Below are 12,979 nucleotides of genomic sequence, written 5' to 3' on the forward strand. Positions count from 1 at the left end.
TGCAGTAGTATGTGAATACATACAGTGATCATCCATATCATTATAACCTATGTCCGAATATTGTGTAGGTGACTCATCAGAGAATGGACATGGGCCTTCTGAAGGTGTCCTGTTGTTAGTGGGGGAGGGGGGAGGGTCCTCTGTGGATCATCCCACAGATACTTGATCAGTTTGGGATCTAGTGAATTTGGAGGCCAGGTCAACACCTTGTGCTGTTCTTCATGTTTTTTTTTAGTTGTTCCTAAAGTGTTTTTGTGTGTGTGTCTGTGTCAGGCTGCATCCTGCTGGGGATGGCTGCTGCCATCAAGGAGTGTCATTGCTATGGGGTGGGGGTGCCTGGTCTGGTCTAGGTGGGTGCTACATGTCTAAGTAACATCCACACCAATGAATGCCAGGTCCAGAAGTTTCCCAGCAGAACACTGAACTGTCTCCTGTCCTGGTCATAATGTTGTGGCTGGTTGAGGTATGTCATAGTTGTGCACTCTTTCAGTGCTTCATTATCTACTTATTGTCAAAAATAAACGTTGGTCTCATTTGTTGTTTTGTTCTCGTGTGGTTCTGTGGTTTTAACCAAAGTGTCAGATGGAAAATTTGACTTGTTCCATTTTGGTTATGGCTGACCGATGCACACTGATACACACTGAGACACACACTGATATACACTGATACACACTGATACACACTGATACACACTGACACACACTGACACACACTGATACACACTGATACACACTGACACACACTGACACACACTGACACACACCTCAAACCACAGCTGCAGACAGAAATAGCTGGAGCATCATTTAGCTGCTGGCCACTCTGCAGAGAAGAGCTTTAGATCTGTGTCCCTGTGAATCTAAATCAATCTTCCTTGTGTATTTCTGCAGCTGTTTGAACAACAGTTGTTCTAAATAAATGTTTGCTCCCGTCCTCCACAGAGTTCTGATTCTGACATCAACACTGAAGCTAAACAAACTAAAAGCATCAGTTAAGAACACTGAGGACATTAGTGTGAAGGTCATGTGACTCTGGTCCTGTCTGCTTAGAGACACCTGGACGTTAACGATGTCCTCGTGCTTTGTGTGTGTTAAACTCAGATTAAATGAAAGACCTTCAAACTAGATGCTGACACTCCTCTTGAAGACTGATCAGACATGATGGACGATGAAGGACCTGTCGTAGTCGTTATTCTACTTTAGGACAGTTAACGTCATTAAATGAAGCAGAGAGACATAGAAACCTGTCCATGGTCCCAGTAAGTGATCCAGGTTTGACTTATGAAGCTTCTCATGTTAAAGCTCCTCCCCCGGTAGACGCCCATAGTGCTGCTGTCACAGGGTGTTTCTGAAGTCATTTCCTGTTTTAAGCCTGTGTCTTTGTCCTCGTGTCTCTTTGTCCTCCTCAGTGTGTACGTGTTGGACGCTCTCTGTTTGCTCCTCCTCCCTCAGTGTCAGAGTGTCCTGTGTTTGACTCGTGTCTCCTCTCTGGACACTGAGACAGTAGAGCTGACAGAGTGAGAAGTGATTTGATCTCTGATGAACTACAAACTCCTGAATGTGAGACTCAGACTGGATTCTGGATCTGCTCTCATGCTCAGACTCTGGCCTCTTTAAACAGTGAACCAAGAAGTGTCCTTTAATCACAGGTGGAGTCTGCTGCCATCTCCTGGTGATCCTGAGTATTACAGCTGAGTGCTGTGTGTAAAGTCAATCAGACACTGACTGCAGCTCCTTCAGTCTGTTACTGGTTCTTTGAGCCGTGAAAGCTTTAAGCTCCAATCAGCTCCTTCTGAACAAACATCAGTAATAAACCTGATCACATGGAGCTTCATTAACTTCACTGTTTAAGGTGAATAATAGATCTGTTAGGAGTGAAATGACCACTTTATTAGACTTAGATCTAGATCTCAGAACTTTATTGATCCTCAGGGTAAATGTTTGGTCACAGAGCCTCAGCTCCACATAAGAAACATCGTAAACCTGAAAACCACCAGTAAAAAGAAGAATAGGTGTAAGACGGTTAGTAAAATAAAATAAAAATGAAATACAATAGTATTAGCAAAATAAATTCCATACGTACAAATCTCCAGGAAATAGAAACAGACTTAGGTAGACTAGTGAAACAATCCAAGTCTATCTTCATGAAGGTTCTGGTGTTCAGCTTTAGTTTCTAATAACTGAGAGAAATGATTATCTGTTAGAAGTGTTCCTGTTATCTGACTCAACATGTTCAGTTATACAGAAAATGATGAGAAATAACTGAACAAACACACATAACTGAAAAAACAAGAGGCGTTGTCACTGTCTGCTGAATTATGATCATCTAAGCTGCACTCAGAGATGCTGTGATCATCATCTGAGCAGTCTATTGGCTGATCATCCTGCTGGGCCATAATTTCAGAATAAGGCTTTCTACAGCTCCGACTGTGTGAATGTCTATCTCGGGGAAGCTGGCGGACATGGCGGCTACGCTCAGTGTCCCTGTGTGGCCCTTTATCACCCCCCTTTGGTCTGTTGTGAGGGTGATGTTTTAAGGTGGTAGACTGGGATGATGCCTTGGTGGTTGAGCTGGAGGGCTCAACAGTCTTCCCTCTTGCTTTGGAAGTGACAACAGTTTCCCAAGCCACCTGTGTCATCTTCCTGATGTCCTGCATGGAGGGGTCACCTTGGCGTGTCATGAGTACAACGTGAGTGCATACACATGGGTGAAGGTTCTGCAAGAATAAGGACTTGAAGGTGGAGTTTTCTTCTAAGCCTGGTACATTCTTGTCCTGAAAGTACACATGTCTCAAACGTTTGTAGTAATCTCTGGGATGCTCATGACGGGTATGTTTAATTTGGAGGGCTGCAACCATTGAGCCGATCTCATCAGCAGTAGAAGAGAATTCTTCTAGCAGTGCTTGACGGAGCTCTGAGTAGTCATCTCTGACTGAGGGAGGTTGTGACTGGATAAACTCATGGACAGCTGTAGAGCTTGTTTTCCATACAAGTTTAACTCTCTCCCTTTGGGTTGCATGGGGCAAATCAATTAGGGCATGGTCTAAATCCCTAACGTAATTGTCAACATTATGATCACCGCTGTCTGGATCAAAATGTTCAATGTCCTGAGCAAGGAACTCAAGCACTTCAAAGCGGGGACACTGTGGTGTCCGGGCAGATGCATCACGTGCAACAGTTATCTCTGGTGGAAAGGCGGGGGCTGAGCAAACCTGGTGTGTTGTAGTCCCCCCTTCGGAGAGATGGGCACGGATGGGAGTGTCCTGCATCATAGGCTGAAAAGAACAATGGGCAGAATATCTTCTGGAGGATAAACTACATATCTCTTCATGGTCTATATCAGAGAGATGGGACGTCAGGTAACTGTTACCACCAGGTTCATGTCCCAGCATTTGATATAGCATTTGAAGGAAAGTGATGAAGATGATACCCAGAGAGAAGAGCAGAGAGCAGGACCTCTCACAGTACCACAGTCAGTGAGAAGAAATGACAGGATTATTAGACAAGCTCCCCTCTCTCACACACACTGTCAAACTAAACTACTGCCATTCTCTGTGTCCCTCCATCATTCTTTTTAGAGATGGACAGAGAGATGGACAGTTGACAGATGTCTTCACGTCAGCTCTGCTTCTCTTCTACCGCCCATAGTGGCTCGCTGCCATCAGTCCAATATCCATTCCATCAATTAGGTCACTGTTAGATGGCTTCAATTCCATCTCTAATTCTTTGATTTCTTCAACAAATGATGGACTTGTGTTCCTCTCAGGAAAGTGAAGATGCCACCCAAAGAGATGAGCTGGAACCAGAGCAGAACCTGTCACAGTGCCACAGGTGAGACACAACTACAATATCAGACCACTCTACCTCTGTTGCTTCCTCTAACAGTCACATTACAATTCTTCTCTCTGTTGTTTGCTTGTGTCATTCTGAGGGAAGTGATGAAGATGATGGTCAGAGAGAAGAGAGAGCTCTAATCAGAACTCAACTGAGCTACATGTCATCTGTCCACTTTCCCTCAGGTTTCCACAAAGCCATAAATGCCACTCTGATTGTTAGACCATGTATGTACACACAGTGTCCACAGTCCATCTGGATGCTATGTCTCTTACTGAATACCTATTACTGGAAATGAATGAGTGGAAACTAAACGTGAAGATGGACTTAATGATTTTGGCTTTCTGAGCAGAAAAGGAGATATTTGTCCAAACAATTACTACTGTAACTAATTCAATTCATTCATTCATTCATTCATCTTCTGTAACCTCTTGTCCAGCTGTCATTGGTCTAGAGGGGGGGTCCACCCTGGACAGGTCTCCAGTCTATCACAGGGCTAACACAGAGAGACACTCACAGCTACGGCCAGTTTAGAATCACCAATGAACCTAACCAGCATGTCTTTGGACGGTGGGAGGAAGCTGGAGAACCTGGAGAGAACCCACGCAGACACAGGGAGAACATGCAGACTACACACAGAAAGGAACCAGTGGGCCTGGATTAGAACCCAGAACCTTCTGGCTGGGAGGCATCAGTGCTAACCACCACACCACTGTGCCGCCCTACAAATTCAATTCTAATACTTATTGTAATGTAATCTGATGATCTTCTATTTCTACTAAAAGAATGGAATGAATATTATTGGATGGAATTGCTCCTAAAATGTTCAACAGTATTTTTCTAAAATGCTTGACTCAGCAAAAACCCAACAAACTATTGTGTGTTCATCAACTGTAAACAATACCTGAACCTCATTTGTGCTCAGGTAGGGGGAGGAGCCTATATAAGGAGGGGAGAGGAGCGGTGTGGGGGTCTCTCTCTTCTCTCTCTCTGCATGTTGTGACACCACCAGGGGCCAGGTTGTGTTTTAACCTCATGTTTCTTTGTCCTTAAGCTGGTGGTTTATTTCTTTTCCTATGAAGTATTAAAAACTTTGTAGGCTTTATTATTTTAGTTTGGGTTGTAGGTGACCAGTAGTCCTGTTTTCAGTTTTTGTTCATTTTGTTTAGGTTTTGTTTCTTTAAGTAATTTAACTGTTTAGTGGAATGAGGTCAGGGTCCTACGGCCCTATGTGGGCTGGCCCTGGTCCATATTCGTCTTTTGACGGCCATGTGGTAGTGTCTCAAGTCACAACTTATGGTGCCCACTGTGCACTTATTTAGCTGCTCAGTATTATGTAAATGAAACTTTACTTCTATACTTTATGTTGCTGCTCATGAACTGGGCCATGACCTTCTGGGAAAACTCCACCATGGAGGCAGCCATTTGGGAATTCTTGAATATCCCAACACCTGCACAGCACCCCTCATAATGGGCAACTCCAGAAAAGGAAAGAGTTGAGCCCCTCTCCAGGAGTTTGGCTCCAGATACTGGGCGAAAAAAAAGAATAAGGATACCCTCTGTCAGTCAGTCCCTTTTAATAATGATGATTGATGACCCTGAACTTCCGGTGACCCCGGATGTACTGTATCCTATGTCTTGTGTCTTGAGGAAAGGGGGGGGGGTGCGGAAGGGGGGAAGTGCTGTTTTCCGGCCTGTCCCATTTTCCCACACACCCCCACACACCAACACACCCCCACACACACACACACCCACCCCCACACACACCCACCCCCACACACCCACACACACACCCCCACACACACGCACACACACACACACGCACACACACACACGCACCCACACACACACCCACGCCCACGCACCCCTCCATACTCCCCCGGAATAAGTCCAGGCATGTTGAACCATAAGTTTATGAGCATGCGCAGACGTGTTTCTATAGTCACGTGATGCCAACCGAGCCCTCCCATGTTCTGTGCGCGGTGAAAAGCTAACGTTAGTGAGATACTTTCAGTCAATGAGGTTGTTTCGCTGCTTCATGCTTCAGTCCGAGCCAGAATTAAAAAATAAAAATTGATGATTTGTTCGTTTTTAATATCAAGCCAATGTACAAGAAGCGAGTTTACCAGTTTACCACAGTTGGTGTCTTATGCGCTCGAAGAAGTTAGTTTAGCAATGTTGCTGTTAGCAAAAATACACGGTGAAAGCGAAAGTCTGCTGAGAAGGGGATTTTATTGTCGCACTTGTCTAGTATTGTCCGAGTTACTGTAAAACAAATACCATATAAACAAATACCAAATAGGCATTGCCTATGTCTGAATTGCATTGGTGAGTTTTGCACGTAGTAGATAGAGAATCATGGCAATTATCATTTCAAAACATGTGTTATAATTCAGACGTTTTAATCGTTCTCTATGGCAGTTTCTTCCACACGTTTTCGCACCTCCCCCCTCTCCCTCTCTTGCTCCCTCCCCTTCTCTTGGCTGTTCACCCCTATTCTTTCTTGCTCTCGCGGATCCCATCAGATCCCAAGAGATCCCAACAAGCACCTCAGCTTCTTTTCTCTCCCAGAGAGATATCAATGCTCTTGCACATATAAACTCCGAGACATGCACTGGATGTTGAACAAGTTCTGAACAAGTCATCCTTGACCAACATGTGAAGAGGACAGGAGTCAAGGGAGGAACCTTTACAGCAACGCTAAAGTTTAAAAGAAAAAAAAATCATCTTTTCAATTTTCAACATTTTTAAAACTTGTCTGGAAACAACAACAACATGATGACCAGCAACGTTGGACCTACAGACAACTTGGATGTCGAGGTACTAATTTTCTTCTGTAATGAAATGTGCACTCAAGTCAAGTTAATTCAGGCAGTTTCAAGTAAATATTCTGTAGCTTATATTTTTATGCTACAACATCCTTATTTATTAGACTGTGATTGTATATGCTTATCGTTTAAGGCAAGAACACAAAATAATAAATATATGTCTGAAGTCCATATGTAATGCATTGTTATTAATAACATTTTTGTCTGTTACCTCAAGAACACAACAGCAAATCTGAATGAGAATACCAGTTTGATCCCAAATTCACAGCCTGTTGTCAAGGTTTGTTATATATGTTTTTGTTTCATAATAACATTTAACATTTACGAGCGACAGCTGCTGATGTTTCTGTTAGACCGTTTTGTGGATAGTATAAATATATTTAGTAATGCATACTAGGTGATATTGAACAGTTTAAACAAGGCATTGGTTTAGCAGAATAAAACTGAATTCAATAATCCTTGATCTGTTTCATGTTCCTAGAAAGAGGAGCCACATCCAACCCATACTGTCCAGTGGTGCTGGAGTGACAATAATCCTACAGCTACTACCTGCAACAAAGCACAAACTGTTGAAGACTTGCTGAAGCAAAGTTCACAGTTTAGAAACATTGCAGAGAAAAACAAAGCTAAAGAGCTTGTTGTAGTAAAAGATGGGAAGGCTATCAGTTCAAACTTTCCGTGTAGTTTAAGGAAAGTTAAACATCTGACTGTGAAGTATGTGAAAGCTGAAGGCAAGTCAAAGAAACCGGTTAATAGCTCTTTTAGGACAGGACCAGCTTCTGAGCTTGTGATGTTTCATGTGTGGGCAAGTGGAGGTACAAATGTTAAGAAAATCTTGAGAAATCCAGCACTAAAAACAGACGCAGAAATTCAGGAACTTACTGTTTATGCATTCAAAGGGGAAACCATAGAGCAAGCTCTGGAAAGCGATGGTCGCTTTCAGGACGCAATATTTCAAAAAAACTGTGCGCTGTCTAACGTGAGTACTAAGGTAACCACAGAGATGTCCAATCTGGTTGATGATCTTGATGATCAAACTTTCAAGATCGTACTGCTCAAAAAGTTGAGTTGACATCATCTGAGAAACATTATTATAGTCTAATAATATATTATTAAATGTTGACAGAGACTGACTAGTGATAATCTATCGGGAGATAATAAAATTAATACCGTGATCACATGAAGTGTTTGGGGGTTTTATTTTGACATTATACAACCATTTATTGATGACTGTGAGAAAATAAAGTCCTTTAAAACACAAAATTATTATTTTTCGTTTGAGGAAAACACAACAGAAGTTATTGTGAGCTGTTGCCTGTGATATAATACAAACGATTAAATGAAATGATCAGTTGTTTTAGTTACTTGTTACTTAGTCGTAGGTTGATCATAAACAGTCGCTAGGTAAACATGACTATATACATATTTCACACAGCTTTTCAATGATTAATTGTACGTCATTCTGCAGTAGTGTTTTGCCAAGACGCATCAAGAAATAAACCAGGACTCAATACTGGGTGGAAAGTATGGGGGGAAATGCATACAAGTAGGGACACATGGGAGCCGTTTGCCTATAAACAACCTTAACTGCATACATATTTCCTGGGCCATACAATCCCCCCTTTCACCTTCGTTACCCGGTGTGTGTGTAAGAGGAACAAGGGCTCTCGGATGGGGTGTAAAAGGTTAAGCTAGACTATGATACACTGAATTTCCTGAAAGATCTTTGTCTAGAACTGGACAAGATCATGTTATGACATGTTGAACAGCGGTTACCCTGCTCCGAAGGTAGTCTGCAAGGTTCTTTCTCGTGAAGTTTGCTGCTGCTGCTGGACTGAGCTCGTAACCTAAGATGAGGAACCAAAATGTCATCAGACAAAAATAAAAATGTGGGTGCATGCTTCTTTACCAAATGCATTTTTATCTCCAAGGTCACGCAATATAACCAACTCTTCAATCCTCACCGTTTTTCATTTTGTAGAGTTGAACGTTCGGAAAATAGCACTCAGGAAAATGGTCGCACCATCGGAGCACAACAAGGAGAACACGCCGAGGCGATCTGAGCAGAAAAAGCCTAAGGTCTCCACTTCTGGTGCTGATCAGGGCCGTAAGAGCTCCTCCTCGGCCGAGAAGAAGAAGAAGAAGGCCGCTATGCTATCACCGATCCTCCCGTCATCACCGCCTCCCCCTATTCGGCTTTGAGAAGCTGAACACCCCGGAGTTCCGGAAAGTCGGGCCATCTAATACCGGGCTGAATGTTTCTGACTCCTTGTCTGGTCTGCAGAATAATTGAACACAACGATCACATGGGCAATAATGCTGTGATTGATTACAACCTCTTTTGTACCAAAATGCCAGTGTGGTGCTGATCTGCTGTGATATCATGCGTCCTTCGAGCTTTGATAACGTCTTCACAATGGTATTTAAAAGTAACATTATTGACATTTTTTAGTTACCACTTCTCAAAAATTCCACAATATCAGTGTTTTCATTATATTTTAATGACACTCTGAGGAGCATTTCTGGAGTGATCATAATTCTTGTTGGATGAGGTTGGGTGCAAAGGCCTGCACAAAGGACTGATGAAGACGCTTTGGTCAGTGGGTCAGAGAGCAATGCGTGACTTTTTTTTTTTTTTATGATGCATGTTCACAATTTTCATGGGCAAACAGTGTGAGATACGCTCATACTCTATGTCTGATCATTTCCTGTATGGTTTCCTTTTGGTGCCATCTATTAAAAGTATTAGGGAGACACAAGTGAAACCTTTGCAACAAGTATGCAAGTACAGGATTATCAGAAAAATGTACTTTAAGAACCAAAATTACATGAAAATTACTCACTATTGTGCAGTGAAATTGTCCCTGTTACTATTATGCATTAATGTGTATGTTGGCGTCGATGTTTAAAGTTGTCTTATATGGAAATACTGAAGTACCCAAAACTTGCAAATATAAAAGAAATCGTGTCAAATGTTTTTTTTTTTTTTTTATTTTCAAAGTGGCAACAAAATCATTTGGTTGACTCTTTCCAGGTTGAAAAGCTACATGCGTCATGAGTTACAAACACCCAACATAAGCAGAACATACAATACATTATTTTCAGAAAATCCACTTTAAAGCGGGATTTCTCTATGTACAGTAACATTCACTTGGTTAAATAAATAAACCACAGTAATGAACCAAAGTAACACGCCTTCATTTGCACCGGTCTGTTTTTAAAGAAGGCGCATGTGGTACTTCCCCTAAGAAGAGACTCACATTATTCACTTGAATGAAAAAAAAAAAAATCTTTCCTGTAAAAAGTCTTAAGGAAACACAATCAACATGACCTTTTTAATAAGTTATTAACCATCTTTGTTTTCTGCTATTTGTCACTGGGATGTTGCCCGTGTGCTCAGAACAATTTGAACTCAGATTTGGTCAGCTACAGTTGTTGACTTTGTATGAACCATGTGCCACTGATACAGCGATAATGTTACAGCATTTCCTTGATATAAACACAGTATGTAACAAAATCCAGATATAATCCAAAATCATGGCCAAAAGCCTAAATAATAAAATATATACGTATATTTTCTCAAATATTTTAAATTTCTTGTGTTACAGAGACACTGAGGGATAAATATTCTGGGATATAATACAGTGATATAAAAATGTGGTCATGGCATTCTCACATGTACAGTATCAACATTACACATCAGAAAACTGTCAAACCATAGTAAAATAATCTAGCAATGTGCCACAGGACATGAAGAACACAAATTCTTCTCCACCAGTCTTGATGATCCTAACGTTTAAAGAGTTCAAAATATCTGTATTTCTATAAAACCATTTAAGTTAACTGTGTTTGTGTGCAATCTGCAGAAGTAGAACACTTAAAAAATGTGTTAAAATGTTTTAAGTGCTTTTAACCAAACTGTGTTATCATGATACACATATTCTTATCTAAAGGTTTCACTGGTAGTCAAAAGGAGTTATTGAGGGCAGCATGGTGAGCCTGTTTCTGTGTTTCAGACTTATTTTTCTACCTTCAAAAAAAAAATGTCGTAAGCTTTTCTCGCATCGCTTTTGCCAATCAAACCAAACGGATGCTGGTGTTGAATAAGTGAATGTATTATTACAAAGCATGAACATATTGAAAATGTTGTGTACACATTTGTACAGTGCCTTGCGAAAGTATTCGGCCCCCTTGAACTTTTCGACCTTTTGCCACATTTCAGGCTTCAAACATAAAGATATAAAACTGTAATTTTTGTGAAGAATCAACAACAAGTGGGACACAATCATGAAGTGGAACGGAATTTATTGGATATTTCAAACCTTTTTAACAAATAAAAAACTGAAAAATTGTTTAAGTACTTTTCTGCTTTAACCCTAGAACGCTAACGTTATAATAACTAACACCATCACGTCGGGTATATCTCACTATTTCAATATGCCCAATAAAATATACTTGAATACATACACAACAATGCATGGTAAATTGAAGGACTTTTATTTTATTTTCAACTATAAAATTTGTGAAAAATGAAGGAATCTCTAACGAATAGCTCCTTGAAAAATAAATAAATAATGGAGCTGGGAACTTGAATTTTGGTCCACCCATTCCTTAGACATGTGAGACTTGTCCAGTTAAGCCACAGTCTTCCTGCATCACTGGCAACCGTGGGAGCGATTTCTTGATAGGGTCAGAATGACGAGCCGACTATAAAAATGTTTTTGACCAAATGAATTCCCTTGGAGATTACCATTAAATGATATTTATTCATAAGCATTTCACTGATGTTTAAAGCTTGGGAAATCTTTTTGTATCCAAATCCGGCTTTAAACTTCTCCACAACAGTATCTCGGACCTGCCTGGTGTGTTCCTTGTTCTTCATGATGCTCTCTGCGCTTTAAACGGACCTCTGAGACTATCACAGAGCAGGTGCATTTATATGGAGACTTGATTACACACAGGTGGATTCTATTTATCATCATTAGTCATTTAGGTCAACATTGGTTAACTTAAGGGGGCTGAATAATTTTGCACGCCCAATTTTTCAGTTTTTTATTTGTTAAAAAGGTTTGAAATATCCAATAAATTCCGTTCCACTTCATGATTGTGTCCCACTTGTTGTTGATTCTTCACAAAAATTACAGTTTTATATCTTTATGTTTGAAGCCTGAAATGTGGCAAAAGGTCGAAAAGTTCAAGGGGGCCGAATACTTTCGCAAGGCACTGTACAAATGTGTACACAACATTTTCAATATGTTCATGCTTTGTAATAATACATTCACTTATTCAACACCAGCATCCGTTTGGTTTGATTGGCAAAAGCGATGCGAGAAAAGCTTACGACATTTTTTTTTTGAAGGTAGAAAAATAAGTCTGAAACACAGAAACAGGCTCACCATGCTGCCCTCAATAACTCCTTTTGACTACCAGTGAAACCTTTAGATAAGAATATGTGTATCATGATAACACAGTTTGGTTAAAAGCACTTAAAACATTTTAACACATTTTTTAAGTGTTCTACTTCTGCAGATTGCACACAAACACAGTTAACTTAAATGGTTTTATAGAAATACAGATATTTTGAACTCTTTAAACGTTAGGATCATCAAGACTGGTGGAGAAGAATTTGTGTTCTTCATGTCCTGTGGCACATTGCTAGATTATTTTACTATGGTTTGACAGTTTTCTGATGTGTAATGTTGATACTGTACATGTGAGAATGCCATGACCACATTTTTATATCACTGTATTATATCCCAGAATATTTATCCCTCAGTGTCTCTGTAACACAAGAAATTTAAAATATTTGAGAAAATATACGTATATATTTTATTATTTAGGCTTTTGGCCATGATTTTGGATTATATCTGGATTTTGTTACATACTGTGTTTATATCAAGGAAATGCTGTAACATTATCGCTGTATCAGTGGCACATGGTTCATACAAAGTCAACAACTGTAGCTGACCAAATCTGAGTTCAAATTGTTCTGAGCACACGGGCAACATCCCAGTGACAAATAGCAGAAAACAAAGATGGTTAATAACTTATTAAAAAGGTCATGTTGATTGTGTTTCCTTAAGACTTTTTACAGGAAAGATTTTTTTTTTTTTCATTCAAGTGAATAATGTGAGTCTCTTCTTAGGGGAAGTACCACATGCGCCTTCTTTAAAAACAGACCGGTGCAAATGAAGGCGTGTTACTTTGGTTCATTACTGTGGTTTATTTATTTAACCAAGTGAATGTTACTGTACATAGAGAAATCCCGCTTTAAAGTGGATTTTCTGAAAATAATGTATTGTATGTTCTGCTTATGTTGGG

The sequence above is a fragment of the Chelon labrosus genome, assembly GCF_963514085.1.
Source record: "Chelon labrosus genome assembly, chromosome: 1".
Taxonomy (NCBI): Eukaryota; Metazoa; Chordata; class Actinopteri; order Mugiliformes; family Mugilidae; genus Chelon; species Chelon labrosus.